General features: G+C 35.4%; 1 long non-coding RNA gene across 1 annotated transcript in view; it reads right to left on the minus strand.

Moving 5' to 3' along the window:
• Positions 1-2,370: 2,370 nt before the first annotated feature.
• The window catches only part of LOC141544706 (uncharacterized), a 51,283-nt gene continuing 39,688 nt past the window's right edge, over positions 2,371-13,965 (minus strand). The window contains exon 5 of the long non-coding RNA XR_012482762.1: positions 2,371-2,490. This is a non-coding gene — a long non-coding RNA (uncharacterized LOC141544706). The remainder of the gene's footprint in view (positions 2,491-13,965) is intronic.

Genomic DNA, 13,965 nt, shown 5'->3' on the forward strand with positions numbered 1-13,965 from the left:
GAAAAAGAGTTCAAGATTTTAATAAGCTCAGTACATATAAGTACTATACTGATAATATGATGAGATGATTCAAAATTATCTCAAAAAATTTTTTAAAAAGAATAGTAAGGAGAAAAGGGATATAAATGTGTTTTCTAATATTTAAAGAGTTATGTAGAAGAGAGACTATTCTTTTTTTATGAAGCCAAAAAGACAAAGGAAAACCAATAGATTGATATTGCAGGAAGTTTGATTTTGGCTCAAAATGAAGAAGAAAATTCTAACAATTGGGTGGACTCCCTTGTGAGTCCATTATGGGACTTAAGGAGGTGAAGAGTATCTTCAAGGAGACTCTAGATGACTACCAAGCAGGGAAATTGTAAAAGGAAACAGAACACTCCTATGACTATAATAATATAGTGTCCAAATTATTCATAGTGATAGTTTTGTGAATTGGGCACTGAGATGAGCACTCCTCCAGGACACCGGAGGAAAAAGCAGTCATGTGAGGGTTCAGAGCATTTAATGCCTTGGACAGTTTTTTGACTGATTTTTCTCTTTCTGTAAATGTCCTTGCTTTGACTTCATGGTTATCTGTTTTGATCAGGTAAAAAAAATGCAGTGATGGGGGCTCATGGCATAAGGTTTTGAAGAAACAAGTATCCTAATATCAGAGTCCTAGGTGCAATTGATAAAGAGGCCATTTAGAAAGATTCTTGGTATTTTAAATGAGCATAAGTAAGAGAGAAACAAAGGAGAAAAAATACTAAATGAAGAAAAATATAAAGCTTAATGTCAACAGGGATCTTTCTTAAAGTAATTAGGAATACAGTCCTTAAAAAGAGAGAAGCAAAGAAAAAGCAGCAACAAGAGCCATTCAATGGACATCGATCTGAGAATGTGGCTTTTGGGCAAAACAAGCTTCATCATTGTTGACGGAAGGAGAAGGCTTATATCAACCACATCGCAACCAGACAGGACAGGATGTTATCAGTACAATATGAACCTCTGGTCTGCAGTTGTTTTAAGCTACAGAGTGCTTTTGGTAAGCATATTTACATTATTAGTTTGTGTGCTCAAGAAAGAACTGTTCTTCCTTCTGTCTAACACATAACAGGTGCTTTCTTTCTGGCAGGTGAAGACAAGAAACCTCTTAATTTTCATAATGATTATAAAAAAGAACACACTTTGTGGTTATATAAGAACATCTAGTAATGGTATTTTTCAACTTTTAAAAATGTATGAGAGACAATTGTATAAAAATAAATAATCAGCTGGTCTTTATAACAGGTTAGAACTGGGTTCAAGTCCCATCCAATACATTGTGGTTACTTGATCTGTTGGTACTCCAACTGGTGTGTCTGCCTATGCTTGGTACTTTGGGATATAAGCAACCCTTGAAGACTGTAAATTACTATTCACATTAGTAGAGGAAGTCCCTTCACTGGGAACTTCCTATTCTAATGGAATCATTGGATGGTTAAAAAAAAAAAAAAAAAGGATATGATTGTCACATCTGCATTTCTTTTGATTTAAAACAAATGACAAATTCTGGTATGAGATTGAAATTAAGCAAATTTTGCATTTTCCTCATACTTGGAAAAATTTACTGATAAAAACAAAATACAGTCTGGGTAGGCCTGACAGATTGAGCTAGCTGGAGTTAGGAAGTCCTGAGTTCCCATAGAAATTTAGACACTAGACTCCAGCGAGCCACTAAAGGTGGATTGTCTTTAGCACAGTGTCCAGCACAGAGCAGGTATTTAATAAATGCTTATTCCCTTCCTGATTAGAATTCTTCAAACAAATACTATTTCATACTCAGGAAAAAGTCACATCATTGAAATTCAATTCAATTTGGTAAGCATGTATTAAGTACCTACTGCATGCTAGGCACTTTTCTTGCCCTGGAGATGCAAAATTAAAGTTGAAGTGGTCCCTAATCTCAGAGGGGAAATGATGCATTCACAGATAAATAAACACAAAATAAAGAAAACTGGACCCATGAGTTGATTGGTATCTGGAATTCCCAGAGGAGGAAACTCCTTCTCCATTACTGATCTATACCTTCTCAGCAATTTCTAGTTAGAGAGTTGTCTAGAGCATTGAGAAGTTACTTAAAATACAAATCATAAACAGAAAGGAAAGAAAAGAGAGGGAGGAAGATTCAGAAATGGAAAGAAAAGCATAAATAGATATAAGTATAGACATATAAATAGATATATAGTAAATACAAAGTAATTTCAGGAAAAGACAAATATTACTAGCTTGAAAAACAAACACATTTTATCCAGAGAAATGACACATATATGGTGGCATTTGTTGAACATTTTCTCCCCCAAAAAATTATACTATTGAAGAATTTGAATTATAAATTTAATGGCCAGAGCAGACTATCTTGTACTTACAACCATCAAAATTCTAGAGCATATAAATGTAAAACAAATTCATCCAAATCTCCCATCTTGGAGTTGTTTTCTATGATCTCCATATCAAGTAGCAAGAGTTTACCTGAAAATCCAAGAAACAAGGACCAAATGAGTCAGGAAAATGGAAGGGAAATAGAAATAGTCAGCAGGATAGATCATAAGCCATCAAAATCTAACTTCCACTAACATCCACAAAGCAAATGCCATAGGAACTTATCATTCTGTGTTTAGCTTATAGGTTCAAGACCTCCTAGCTCTTCCATCTAAGCTGGATCATTTATTAATTTGTCCAGTCTTTTTGAGTTTGTTCATAGCTTCTGCCTCAGCCATCTCTTCAAGAGTAACAAATATTACCCACATATTTGGTACTTTCAACATGAATTGGTCAATATTTGCAGGACTAGTGATTTTGTTTATATGAGGATTCCCTCCAATGCCAGTGAACTCTTCTCTGGGAAGCAATGTAGTCTATTGAGGCCTGGACTCAAAGTTGGCAAGATTTGGATTAGAATCCCAACTCACACATTTCCTGGTTGTATAATCCCAGGCAAATCACTTCATCTCTACATCTAAACTTTAAGGAGAGGAAAAACAAAACTAGCTTATTAGAATGGTTCAAGTGGGTTGGTTTAGGGCATTGTTAAGTTCCATGTCAATGGCTGGTTGGTTGGTTGGTTGCTGTTTTGTTCTTGAAGAGGACCAAAACGGCATCACTACGTTAGAATCAAGTTAAAGTGTCCAAATGTGGCCGATCAGACCAATATGAGCTTGACATGTCCCACCACAGGTCACACACAAATAGTCTCTATGAACACTTGGGACAACTTCTCTAACTTTGCATATCGCATGTTTCTTCTGAGCTAATTCAATCTGCTTTGCTCAATACCTTCTATGATGAAAGCACACCATAATGGGAGGTCCTGTACCAGTGTCTTCCATGATATATAATCAATTCTAAAGTTCTTGAGACTTTGACAGGATAATTGTATTACTTTTTCTGACCGCCCTGTGAATGCTTCCCCCGTGTGAGTTTTCCATAAAATTTTTTTGGCGAGCATACATTTCGTATTCAAACTTCAAGGACAGACCAGTTGTCAGAGATGTTATAGAGGTTTCCAGTTGTAATACTAAATGACTTCTGGGACTTCAGATACTGTTCTTCCAAATATCTCATCATTTACCTTAATATTTCATCAGCTAATGGTACCTTTAGGGCAATTAAGTGGAGCAGTTGATAAAGCGCTGGGTCAGAAATCAGGAAGTTCAAATCTGACTTCAGACACTTACTAGCTGGGTGATCCTGAATAAATCACATAACCCTGTTTGCCTCAGTTTCCTCATTTGTAAAATGAGCTGGAGAAAGAAATGGCAAACCACTCTAGTATCTTTGCCAAGAAAACCCCAAATGGGCTCATGAAAAGTCATGAATAACTGAACAAAAATGGCCCCTTTCTCAGCTTACTCCAACTTAAAATGGATGTTATATAGTTTAAAAGGTTTTTCTTAAACATTAGCTACATATTATTGAGTATCACATGTGAACACACACACACACACACATTTCCCATTCTCATTTCAGTTCTGTGTAAAACCAGGAGTGTTCCTTGAGCCTAGGGCAACCACAAAGTCCTTCTGTTTACATTTTTGCAATGACACTTGGACATGCCCAGACTTCACAGCAAATGACACACCAATCACAAACAACAGTGTCTGGTGATTCACTTTGGGAAAATAAAAAAAATTCTGAAAGTTGGAATTGCGCCAATGGGAAATTCACAGGCTTAATGCAACATGTCTTCTCATTGAATCCCAGAGGGAACAGGGAAAAAAGGAAGATAGATGAATGAGGACATGATGGGAAACAGAGGGATTGATAGGGAGTTTGAGCCACAAGGCAAAAGGCATGCAAATAGTTTTAAATGCTGTTAAGGTATAATTCCCTATAACAATCAGACCATTATTTTCCCCCCCCATCTATTGTATTAAACAGGTAACTAGATAGAATTGTTCTTTTTCTCTATTTAAAAAAAATGCCCTCATTGTACATAAACAACATGTCTATACTAGGATATTTGGGGTAAGATTTTTTTTTATAAGTACAAGGCAACAAATCAATAAATATTTATCTATACATTTCAAATTGCTAGCAACAATCCTGATTTCACATTATTAATACATGAAAAGCAGCTGCATAAGCAGCTGTTGCAAAGAGAATTCTGAAGGCTGCCAGAATATAAAACAAGTTAACTTTTGTAAATTTCAAGTTATTGCCAATAATGGATAATTTGAATTCAAAGTGTTTCTTTTTTAATTTACAAGTAAACCCAACTTGAGTTCTCAAAAATGGAGTCTTCTGTCTCTACTACTGATCCTCTGGGTATCACTATTTGAATAGCTGCTACACCCCTAAGGACTATTGGACCTCTCCATGTGAACTACTGCTAAATGTGTAGCCTGCCCCAGTTAGAAGAATGTGGGCTTCTTGAAAGGAAAGATCATCTAAATTTTAATTTGTATGCCCTGTATTTAGTGAAGTATTTGGCACATGCTAAGCATTTATTTCTTTTTCCCATTCAACCTATTTTTACCAATGGAGAAACTGAGGAACGAATGAATTTCTTGTTAGGAATCATGAAAAGGGATTTGACAGCCCCAGAAATTAAAGTTCATGAGCTTCTAGCTTCCAATCCAAATCTTTATACACAGAATTTGTTATAAATGGGATTAGCTCAATTAAAAAAAACCAAAAAACAAACAAAAAAAAAAAAAAAAAAAACATGCTTTTTGCAGCAGAGTGAAAGATGTTTGTACATTTTCAAAGACATTTATAGATTCTCCCAACACCTTGTAATTCTTCCTAATAATCCTCTTTTTAGAAATACCAAGAACAAATGTTATCTTGCTTTCGCAGATGGGGAAAGTAAAACACAGAAAGATTAAATGACCTTCCTGATATAGCACAGCAAAATCATAAGCTGAACCTTTGACATATGGCATGACAGCCTTGCTAAAGAAACTAGACCATCTATATTTCTAAAAAGAGAAAGGGGCAAAAAAAAGAGTTGACAGACAACCAAAATGTGAAATATGTTTGGCAGATAGCAAATTTGATTAGATCCTCATTAACTGGATCCAAATCAAGCCTGACAGAGTATTCATTAAAGTCTAAAACCTTCCCTGCACCTACAGTGAGACCCTTGATTTGTTCATGTTGCAGTAAATTGGTCATTCTGCAGAGATCTAGTGCTTTCAAGAGAACGCCTCTTAATGATTATCATTCAGCGTGAAATGTGAAGATGAGGTCTGCTAAGACAAAAATAAGAGACAAGGGTGACCAGGAAGAGCCAGGGCAGAAAAACAATATCTGTGATGGGCAGTCCAAAGAGACATGAGAAAATTCAGTTATTTTTTAAAAAATTAGTTGTGATAGCACTGACCTGATCTTTTCACTGAGAACAATGTCAACTCACCTCTGGAAGGGACATTTTGCATCATTAAAATTATCATCACTTTTAATGGCAGTATGACTCTGAGAGGCATAGTGTGATAAGTAAGAGTAATGTGGCCCAGTACTGGGCTTGGAGTCAGGAAGTTATGGATTCAAATTCTACCCCTTTTGGTTACTTGATGTGTGACCCTGGATAACCCCCTAAGACTTAACTTCTACAACCTTTCTTTTTTGCTGACATTTCTACTTCCACATATTTAATATGTTCCTTCTCTACCAGCTTCCACTTTAGTTCAGACCACCATAACCCCTCACTACCTCGTTGGGGTAGGTTTCTCTACTCTAAACATCTCCACACTATTCCACAGATAGTTGACAAAATGATTTTTCTCAAGTACAAATATGAATATCATTCTTCTCTTCAATTAACTCCAATGACTCCCTGTTGCCTTTAAGATCCAATCCAAACTCGACCATCTAGCTTTTAAAGAGCTTTCATAACCTAGCATCATTATACATTGCCTTTCCTCCTTCATTCTATAATCCACTCAAATTAGCCTTCTCTCTGTTCCCCATACATGGCATTCCATCTCTTATCTCTGTGTTTCTCCTGGAGATCTCTCCTTCCTGAAATGCATTCCCTACTTATCTCTGATAGAGTCCCTTCCTTCAAGACTTCAAGACCCAGCTTAAACATTGCTTTCTCCATGAAGGCTTTCCTCCATTGCTAGTTCTCTCTCTCTTCCCAAAATAAGGTAATGATTAATTAATATTATAACTAATTTTCTTAATTATCATTTCTTCTCTTTATATTTACTCTCTCTATACTTATATGTGTGCTCCATGGCTTGCCAATAAAGATTGTCTCATTCTTTGTATTAGTGTCCAGCTCCTAGAACATATAGTAGGTACATAAGAAGTATCTATCAGTCGACTGAGCAATTGATTGTGTGCTAAACCAGAAATGTTTACAACTGTGTTGGTGGAGGAAGTTCCCACTTGAGGAGTTTCCACTGCTGACAAGATCATAGATCCCTATCATTTCTGACTGCATTCCCCTTTGTAAGTTCTTGCTAGGTCACAAAATGGTACCCTGTTGACTTTAGTTCATGTATCCTCTTCATCAAACCACTTCCACTTTCTGCCCACACTAGGTTAAGTCCCATATGGGGGCAATGATGATGTCAGCAAAACCAATCCTATATGTACTGAAAGTAGGTCATCCTTCCACAAAAGAATATGAAAAAAAAAAAAAAAAAAAAAGCTTAAAGACCCATATATCTTATCATCTTTTTTCACTGTGGCTAGCCATAGTGACTAAAGTTTTTGCTATTAAACTCATTCCTTTGGGTTAAGGTATTATGGTTCTAAAATGTTCTTGTTGGGAATGTGAATTTGTTATCTAGGAAGAGTCAAGAGTTTTTTGAGGAAAAATCTTATCCCTGCGAAAATATGTCTCTTTTGAATATGGAAATTTCTTTAGAAGAATTGCACATGTTTAATCTATATCAGATTGCTTGTGTCTTGGTGAGGGAGAAGAGGGGAAAAAAGGAGAAAAATTTGGAACACAAGATTTTGCAAAGGTAAATGCTGAAAATTGTCTTGGAATGTAATAAGAAAAATAAAATACTAAGAAAATAACAAATTCATAGCTCAACTCTTCAGTTTTACAAATAAGAAAACTATTCTGCTCTATATTGGTGAACTGACAGGTTTAAGATTATACAAATATTAAGTAAAACTACCAGATTTGAACCTAGGTATTCTGACTTCAAATTGAAAGGTTTGTTTTTCAGGTAGTTTTTTTCCCCATTACTCATAATTTTGTTTACTTCTTTCCCATATGGGAGTCATTAGCTTAGAATTCCTGCTTTTTACAATTGCATTCCCCAACTGGATTTTTTCCCATTATATCCACTAATATAACAATTACTTGCTCAGTACCCAGTAAGTCCTTGAGGAAATATGACTAGTGAGTGGAAGTTATAGGGAAGTAGAATTGAATAAAAGGGAATTTTTTTTTGAAAATATAGAGCTTTCCCAACTTTTAATAGATATTCACAACTTGTGGTCCACAGACTTTTTAGGGAATATATAAATTTGAATGGGGAAAAACGTATATTTAAAAATAACTAGTCACTTTTATAATTCTACATATTTTATTTTATCCCTTTAAAGAAATTATTCTGAGAAGATATTCATAGATTTTACCATGAACATGCCAAAGAGATCCATCACAAAAATAGTGTAAGAATCTCTAGTCTAGGGTACCATTTCCAATTACTCAAGGTTTTCCAATAGAGATTGGATGATCACTTGTCCAGAAAGTCCTAGGTTTCAGATAGTGTTTGACTTAGATAACCCCAGGAGATCAGTTTCTATTTCTAAAATTCTTTGAAAAGGGATATGAGGAAAAATAAATTTGATTTGTTTAGAGATGAAGAAAGAAAATAGTAAAGGTCTGAGCGTAGAGAATCACCCAGAAAAAAGTCCCCAATGGGACTCCAAAGTTAGAAGCCAAAAAAGACAGAGACTAGTAAATTTACCAATCTGAAGGGTCATCCCAGAGACCATCGCTAATAATTTATTCATTATAAATAATAATATTCAAAAGTTCTGAGGTTGGTCTTGGGTTCCCAACTCATCACATCAAAACCAAGTTCAACTTATTTTAAGCATGCATTTGGTTCTCCCAACAATCTTTCTAGATAGAGATAAGTGATAGTATCATGCCTGTTTAGTAGATGAGGAAAATGAAACTAAGAGAAAGTAAGTACCACTCTAGTAAGTTCAGAAGATGAATTTGTAACCAGAACAAACCCAGTATTCTTTCCTCTAAATCAAGTTGCATTAAGAGGATTTCATTACTTTACAGATGACCTAATGCTGCTCATCAAGATAGATGGATAGACAGACAAATAGGCAAATTAACCAAGATAGAGATAGATAGATAGATAGATAGATAGATAGATAGATAGATAGATAGATAGATAGACAGACAGACAGTAACAACTGAGGAATAGATAGATAAAGAAAAAAGAAATGGATAAATAAATGAATGAATAAATAGATAAATTAATAAATGAGATTTTTTTATTGGATATATATATATGTCCATTATTTTTCCAGGTTTTGCTTTTTTTTTTTCCTTTCTGTGGTGATGAGTAGAATTCACAACAAATAGTAATCAATTTCCAATGAGAGATCTGGAAACACATGGAACTTTGCTATGCTCATTTATTAACACAAGATTGAATACAGCTGAGACTCCCTCTGCTGCAGTTCTCAGGATGGTTACATCTCCAGCTGTAGCACCAATTAACTAGGATAAATAATAAATATATGACCAATTCAATCTTCTATCATGAGACACTGTGGTATTGATCAGTCACTGAATTTTTTTAATCTACAAAGTTCAATCTTAATATGCCTAGAAATGGTAACTCAGCAATGACCTCTTCTCTACCTGGCCTTGAATCTAACTTCTTAAGCCATATGCCTAAAAACCCCATCATCTCAGACAATGATTCTCCATGTGCACATGAGCAAGTGACTCTTCACCCATGCCTCTCCTAACTTTCCTCATCAAGAACATGGAAATGATCATTCTAATCTGGTCAGGCAGGCAGTCTAACACGTAGTCATTAAGTGTCTACTCTGTGCCAGGCACTTTTCTAAATAGTGAGGCCATAATGAAAGCTAAAAGAACAGTCCTTTGTGTACTCTGGGAAAATCGATGAGGAATAACCAACCAGAAAATCAAGCATGTATTAAGTGCTTACTATGTGTCAGGTATTGAGGAAAGAAAGAAAGAAAGAAAGAAAGAAAGAAAGACAAGAAGAGAAAGAAAGAAAGAAAGAAAGAAAGAAAGAAAGAAAGAAAGAAAGAAAGAAAGAAAGAAAGAAAGAAAGAAAGAAAGAAAGAAAGAAAAGAAAGAAAGAAAGAAAGAAAGAAAGAAAGAAAGAAGAGAGAGAGACGAGAGAGAGAGAGAGAGAGAGAGAGAGAAGAGAGAGAGAGAGAGAGAGAGAGAGAGAGGAGAGAGAGAGAGAGAGAGAGAGGGAGAGAGAGAGAGAGAGAGAGAGAGAGAGAGAGAGAGAGAGAGGGAGGGGTAGGGGAGGGGAGGGAGGGAGGGAGGGGAGGGAGGGAGGAGGGAAGGGAGGGAAGAAGGAAGGAAGGAAGGAAGGACAGGAAGGAAGAGAAGAAAGAAAGAAAGAAAGAAAGAAAGAAAGAAAGAAAGAAAGAAAGAAAGAAAGAAAGAAAGAAAGAAAGAAAGGAAAGAAAGAAAGAAAGAAAGAAAGAAAGAAAGAAAGAAAGAAAGAAAGAAAGAAAGAAAGAAAGAAAGAAAGAAAGAAAGAAAGAAAGAAAGAAAGAAAGAAAGAAAGAAAGAAAGAAGAAAGAAAGAAAGAAAGAAAGAAAGAAAGAAAGAAGAAAGAAAGAAAGAAAGAAAGAAAGAAAGAAAGAAAGAAAGAAAGAAAGAAAGAAAAGTACCCAGGACTCAAAGAGTTCATGTTCTCTAAGGGGGAAATAACATATGCAAAAATGCATGTATGCAAAATGCATACAAAAATCCATGCAAGGTAAATTTTGGTGTTTTGGGGAGATTGCTAACAGCTAGGGGAATCAGAAAAAGCTTCATGTAGAAGATGCTGTTAGAGCAGAATTATTCTAGCACCATAAGCAGAATGCATTCAAGCAGAGAAAGGGTTAGCAAGTTTTGTCATTTTTTTAAAACAAGTTTTCAGGTAGTCATCACCAACAATGTACAGATGAAAAATTATTCGTATATTTGAGTTTAACTCCAAGAATTCATTCTTCCACGAAAACCCCCCAATTATTGATCACAGACTGAATTCCTAGAAGAGAAATCTATTTATATATTTTTTTAAAAAGGAAATTAAGCTGGGGGGAGAGAGAAGAAGAAAAAGAATATTTTCTCACTCTTACCACTTCTAAAAATATAGTCAGTATAGAGATATGTTAAAAAAAAAAAAAAACTCTACAATAAGTACTGCTTATGTACACAAGACCAATTTCCTCTCTATATCAAGGTCCTTTTGGGAAAATCTCACTATTCATTAATAGCTCTGAAGTTTCTGGGGTACATGTCATACAACAAACCATACCAGACTTTTCTACTGTGATTCAAAGTTCCCGATGACTGGTTTGACTAGAGGCAGATTATTTAAGTGAAATAAGCCTGTTTTGGTTTATCATTATCACTGTCCTCACCTAAGTGAGTGGGTTCATTTCATAGCTATTCACATTTCAGCCAATGACAAATAATAAATCAACATGAATAATCTCCTTGAAATCCAGCTCTAAGGGCAATAGATGGTAGAGTGAATAGAGCACTAGTACTGAAGTCAGAAAGTCTGAGTTCAAATCTGTCCTCAGACATTTAATACTTACTGACCGTGTGACCCTAGACAAGTCACTTAATCCCAATTGCCTCACCAAAAACAAAAACAAAATGAAAGAAATCCAGTTTTAACAGCATTCTTCAAAGATCATTTAGGCTCATAATTTGACATGAACATCTAAAGCTGACAGTTTCATAAAGGGGTAAAAGAAGGGAGTGCAATGACAGATATCAAGATAGAATTTGGTCAGTCATGGACTCTCATGATGTCATTGGCCTTCTTTGAGAATGAAGGATAAATAACAACAATAGCAACTGATCTATTTGATCTTCTTTGAGACTAAAGGACCAATAATAACAACATATGATAAATAGATCAACACTCATCTTATTAACTGCCTACCACTTACAAAGAACTATCTTAGGACCAAAGATCATAGAATTATAGAGTTAAAAGTGATAGTGGAAGTCATTGGATCCAACCCCCTCATTTTGTAGATGAAGAAACAGAGACTGGAAGAGATGAGATGATTTGCTCAATGTTAGATAAGTGGCAGAAACAAAGAAGCTATGGTCCCTGCCCTAAAATGTTCAGAGAAAAATCTACCACTGAATATTTGAAGTGTGACTAAAAGCAATTATGCTTTTCAAATTTGGAAACTGAGATTCAAAGTTATATAATGAATCATTAATTAGATTTCTGATACTAGAGTCATAACTAGGAATCTTTGTCCCTTATTCAGTTGAGTTTGGAGGAGGAAGGGCTTGGGGAGAGAACTCATATCTGAGGACACAAAGTTTTACAGTGGGAGAAACCCCAAACACTACCCAATGGGCAACATAGCAGGGATTCTGAGCCCACTGACTCCACTGGAGTGACCACTGTTTGGGACAAGATCAAGAAACAGTATCTAGCCTGTCTGGAGAGGTATTCTTGCTGCTAATTATTGCAAATAAGTGTTCAACTGAGTTGATTCTACCTGTTGAAGAGGATATGTGACCTTCTAAATTTGGATTCCTTATGGAAAAATCTTCTTTTATTTCACCTTATTTATGTTACAGTCTTGTTACTCAGTCTTCTGTTGGTCCATCAGAATATTTTTCATTACTGAACCAAATGTGAAAGCCCAAATTTAAGCAGACAAAACATCAATTAATGTCAATTCAAAGTCTCATATTAGATAGAATGTTGGGTAGTCAGGGACATCTGGGTTTGAATCTTCCTTTGAATATATAGTAACTATGTGATATTGGGCAACTGCATTAATCTCTCTGGCCCTCATTTTACTAATCCATAAAATGGAGAGGGGAATGGACTCAATGATTTTAAGTTTCTCTTCTAACTAAATCTAGAATCCTAGAATCCTGTGATAAAATAATCTAGATTATAATGAAGACAAATCTTCAAAAAAATGATCTGAAAGAAAAAGGGGCAAACAAAATATTAACAGCTTATGTTTTTAAAACTACTCCCCTTCACAATCTAAGGAAACCAAACCACTTAGCTGCCACATACTTACCACATTCACCAATTAGGTGATATTAGGATAATAGGATAATATCCACATTATGATAATAGAATTGTACCATTTGAGGTTTAAAAAAAAAAAAAAAAAAAAAAAAAAAGGACCTTGCCCGTCCTGTCTTCTTCTACTTCCTCACATTTGAACATGGTGTCCTCATGGCTAATGTCAATACCCTCTGTCTTTCCACTTATTGAGGTCTTCTCCCTTAAAGACTTCAGCTGCCATATCTTCCATAGAGCTTTCAAGGCTCTCCCAATGACTCCCTGCCTCCTCAGTCTTTCATAGAATCATTACGGAATTAGAGGTAGTACGTATTTTAGAGATCAGCTAGTCTATGGTTTTATAACTTGGACTCTATGGACTTTCTCTTTTTAAATTTTGATAATCATATTTCAATAGAATTGTTTTCCTTTGTCCTATTCTTTTGTTTTATGCATATAAAGATATAATTCTGAGACATCTATAGACTTCACCAGACTACCAAAAGGATTCATGACACACACAAAGTTAATAATCCCTAGTTGAAATCAATTTCCCTCATTTATGGATATAGGAACTTCAAGCCCAGAGAGCTTGTAATTAGTTCTAGATCACCCAAATGGTAAATAACAGAGCCAGTATTTGAAAACAAGTTCATTTGGTGCCAACCTCTCTCACTCTCTTATTTTCTCTTTCCTTCCCTTCCTTCCTCCTCCTCTCCCTCCCTTCCTTCCTCCTCCTCTTCCTCTTCCTTCTCCTCTTCTTCCTCCTCCTCCTCCTTCTCCTCCCCCTCCTCCTCCTCCTTCTCCTCCTCCTCCTCCTCTTCTTCTTCTTCTTCTTCTTCTTCTTCTTCTTCTTCTTCTTCTTCTTCTTCTTCTTCTTCTTCTTCTTCTTCTTCTTCTTCTTCTTCTTCTTCTTCTTCTTCTTCTTCTTCTTCTTCTTCTTCTTCTTCTTCTTCTTCTTCTTCTTCTTCTTCCTTCTATCTCTCTCTCTCTTTGTTTGGTGTCTCCTGTTATATCTATTGCTTCCTATACTCATAACTAGTTTATCATTGTTTCTATATACATCATACATCTTATTCCTTTGTTGTACCCTTCTTAAAAGGAGACAGTATTTCTTTTTTCCCCTAATTTTTGAATCTCCAGATACTAACACACTTTCTTACATATCAGTAAGAGCTTAGGAAGCAAGAATTGAATTATGAATTAAATTAAACTGAGTTGAGAATACCCATAGAATTGATGC

This window comes from Sminthopsis crassicaudata, chromosome 5, assembly GCF_048593235.1.
Source record: "Sminthopsis crassicaudata isolate SCR6 chromosome 5, ASM4859323v1, whole genome shotgun sequence".
Lineage (NCBI taxonomy): Eukaryota > Metazoa > Chordata > Mammalia > Dasyuromorphia > Dasyuridae > Sminthopsis > Sminthopsis crassicaudata.